This window comes from Bison bison, unplaced genomic scaffold, assembly GCF_000754665.1.
Source record: "Bison bison bison isolate TAMUID 2011002044 unplaced genomic scaffold, Bison_UMD1.0 scf7180017864180, whole genome shotgun sequence".
Classification (NCBI taxonomy): domain Eukaryota; kingdom Metazoa; phylum Chordata; class Mammalia; order Artiodactyla; family Bovidae; genus Bison; species Bison bison.
The window spans coordinates 2281844-2286216 of record NW_011494752.1 but is presented as its reverse complement, the minus strand read 5'-3'; positions in this window follow the sequence as shown (position 1 = coordinate 2286216).

Here is a 4373-nt window from a genome sequence, read left to right as displayed (position 1 = left end):
TTTCTCAGAGAGGAGCAAGGTCAAAAGACACCATCCATGGAAGTTAGCTCTGCTGGCCTTTTATAGGACTTAGTAGGTCATTTCAGCCTTAACTATGCCAATCTGTAATAAAATATTACTTGCATGCTAATTGTTGTTTTTCATAATTGGGTGATTTTTTAACAGTGTCCAGTCTGTAGGAGGAAAGCTGGCCCAAGGATATCTTTGTATACGAAAAAGGTGCCAGATACAGTAATACCAAATCATAGTTTTAAAAGTCAATATTACATATGAGTCAATGTACATCTTTTTGACCTCCGAAATATATTTTAGTTGTTTTTTCCTTCCAATATAACAAAAGATTCATAATTCAAATGCACAATGTCTAATGCTTTTATTCTATAAATACTTATGAAGTATTTTATTATTCATGTGTTATTGAATGTTTTCTTTCTTATTCAAATCAGGTGCTCTCAATATATAGTGATCCTTTGGTAGTGGGAGCTCTCTAATTGATTAAAAAAAAAACATAAATAAAAGTCCTGCAGAACTTTGCTTATCAATTTAACTAAAAATTAGTGAGTATGTGACATTGACAGAAAAATTACTTGTACTGAGATTTCTTGGTTTTGTCCAGGAACAGAATGTCTATTCAAGTAACTTCTGAGCCTCCAAATTGCTCATTTTTCTAATTCAAAAATATTGTTTAATGTTTTATAGTTTAAATGTATGTATTTAAGACATTATGAATTTTTTTGAGAAATGAGCTTCATGTTGGTGCGGAGGGAGTAAAATATATGAAAAAGAGGGGGATTTTCATCACTACTTAGAAAACCAATGATCATGGTACTCTAGATAAAAGATTAGTTGTCCTTGGTGAGCAGAGTCTTCCTCCTTCTGCTTTGATGCCCATGGGAAGTCATCCTGTCCGGTTGTTCTTCTTTTCCCTGTTGGGCAAATGAAAATAATAACGTTGAAAAGTCTCAAATGAATGTTGAGCAGTTCCAATAATTAATGATTACAACACAGTTGGATGGGCACAAACATTTTGTAAGTGTTAATTATTTAAATTATTATAATAAAGTAGGCATGTCAGATAGGGTCAGCTGTCCATCACTTAAAATGGTACAAATTGATTGGTTAACTGATTATGTGTCCAAATAGTTTTGAAACAGTAGTTTTTCTGAATAAGAGTTGTCAATGTTGTGGATAGTGAATACCTTTGAAAAACATCCAACATTATTGTTTTTAAATGATATTTGGTATACCAGAATCCATAAAAATCCATATTTTTTGACCCAAAGTATTTAAAGATAATTAAGGTAAAACTAACTGAGACCATTGGGACACATTTAGAACAATGTGTGATAAGAGATTCAGCTCATATTTAGAAACTTGGTACGGATTTTGTAGTGACCTGGTCAAAATTTCAACTTTTTTGTCCATGTTTCCCATGAGTAATACAAGAAAAACAGAGTGTGTTGTCAGTGTAATAGTTGATAAGTCTTGAGTTTCATGGATAACAGGTATTATGAGACTGCAAAGTGTTATTAACATAATCTGCTTATCTCTAGATCTTTTATAAATACTAATTAAGTGATAATCTTTTGTGTAATAAGGCAAGCATATATTATTAAAATCATTTTGAAGACAAGTTGGCTGTGAAGCTAAGAGGCAACACAGATTATAAAGCATTTCTATATCAAAGCAGGATTGGAATGTATGATGCTAAACTCAGTGAAACATTGTTATCTATTTACTCATAAGGGCAAACCTCTTGAATTTTTTAATCATAGATTTCCTTCAAACTAACAATTACTACAAAAGTTTAGACATGCTTTAGTCCTTTCTAGAAGTGGGGGACAGAGTTAAATATTCTAGGCTAGTTCTATCTATATATTTCTCCCTGACAGTGGTTATTTTATTAATGATAAGAAACGTGTATTCAGCTGCATATCGTTATCATTTCTTGAGAATCTATTGGGTATTAGGACATTCATTATATAATACACATAGTGTAGGTAGAATCCAATGAACAGTATGAGATGGTTGGATAGCATCACCGATTCAATGGACATGAACTTGGTCAAACTTCGGGAGAGAGTGAAGGATTGGAAGGCTCGGCGTGCTGCAGTCCTTTGGGTAATGAAGAGTTGAACACGACTTAGCAACTGAAGAACAACAGTGTAGGTACTCAAAAATAATTGAACACACAAACTTTGTTAGGCAGTTTTAATGTCTGCTTATTTCAGGATAAAGTTATTCCTTACATTATCTTATTCTAATGATTGGATGCTAATTTTTTCCTTGATAAATTTAGCATTTAATTTCAAATATGCTTTGGCATCTTTTGCTGTTGTTTAAAATTAACATTCTACATTTTTCCTAGCCAAGTTTAGAAAAGTGTGTTTCTTGAACACAGATAAAGTTTGTTTTGTCACCAGATTCTTAGTTTTTTTCTGAGAATCAGACTCTGGTGTGCTAATTCCTCTCATAAAATGGCTTCCCTGATTTGTTTGGGAAGGAGACTCTGATGACTGCTTAATCTCAGACTGATTGGAGTTAGGATGATTTAGTAGGTTTTTTTTTTTTTTTTTTAAATTCCTTTCCTTGCTGGGAGGTGGAAGCATGACGTTCTCACTAGCATGGTGTTATGTTGTAATTAAGCAAACAGACTCTGAGCCAGACTGCCTGGATTAGCATTCCAGCGACTCCAGTTATTAGCTGTGTGACCTTGGGCAAATTATCTAACCACTCTCTGCTTCAGTGTTCTTATCTGTAAAAAGAGGGTGTTAATATAATCTACATCATAGTGTTGTTGTGAGAATTAAATGCTTAGAGCAGACCGTGGACTTCCCGGGTGGTGCCAGTGATGAAGAACCCACCTGCCAATGCAGGAGACATAGGAGACTTGGGTTTGATCCTTGGGTTGGGAAGATTCCCTGGAGGAGGGCACAGCAACCCACTCCAGTATTCTTGCCTGGAGAATCCCATGGACATAGGAGCCTCGTGGGCTATGGGCCATAGTGTCACAAAGAGTCAGACACGACTGAAGCAACTGAGCTTCATGCATGTGCAGAATAGACCCTAGCACATAGCAAGTGTTCATTATCATTATTTTGATCTTTTTTCCCCTGGAAGTTGTGTTAAAAAGTCCTGGATATATATTTGGTTTCATTGCCTGTTGCTTTTGGTATCAAATCTGAGAAACCATTGCCAAGACCATGTCAAGAAGCGTTTCCTTATGTTTTCTTTGAAGAGTTTTATAGTTTCAGGTCTTGATATTTATGTCTTTAATCCGTGTTGAGTTGATTTTGTGAATAGTGTCTGATCAGTTCAGTTCATTCGCTCAGTCATGTCTGACTCTGTGATCCTATGGACTGCAACATGCCAGGCTTCCCTGTCCATCACCAACTCCCGGAGCTTGCTTAAACTCATGTCCATCGAGTTGGTGATGCCATCCAACCATCTCATCCTCTATGAACAGTATGAAAAGTGTACAGTAGGGGTCCAATTTTATTCCTTTTACATGTGGATATTCAGTTTTCCCAATACCATTTGTTGAAAAAACTGTCCTTTCCTGATTATGTATCCTTGGCTCTCTTGTCAAAAATCAGTTGACTGTATACATGTGAGTTTAGTTCTGAGCTCTCTATTCTGTTTCAATGGTTTAAGTCTGTCTTCTCCCCTCCCACCATACTGTTTTTTTCCCCCCAATTGCAGTAAAATACACAAAACATAAAATTACCACTTAACCATTTTATGGATATAGTTCAGTGATATTAAATACATTCATTCACAATGTTTGCAACCAACATCCATCTCCAAAACTGTTTTTGTATTATAAAACTGAAACTCATACCAATTAAACAATAACTCCCATTCCCTCCTCTTCCCAGCACCTGGCAACCACATCCCTACTAACACTTGTTATTTTCTTTTTTTTTTTTTGACAGTAGTCATTCGCTTGCGTATGAGGTGGTACCTCCTTTCAGTTTTGATTTGCATTCCCTAATGTTTAACTTATATGCAGAGTACATCATGAGAAACGCTGGACTGGAAGAAACACAAGCTGGAATCAAGATTGCTGGGAGAAATATCAATAACCTCAGATATGCAGATGACACCACCCTTATGGAAGAAAGTGAAGAGAAACTAAAAAGCCTCTTGATGAAAGTGAAAGTGGAGAGTGAAAAAGTTGGCTTAAAGCTCAACATTCAGAAAACGAAGATCATGGCATCTGGTCCCATCACTTCATGGGAAATAGATGGGGAAACAGTGGAAACAGTGTCAGACTTTATTTTTTGGGGCTTCAAAATCACTGCAGATGGTGATTGCAGCCATGAAATTAAAAGACGCTTACTCCTTGGAAGGAAAGTTATGACCAACCTAGA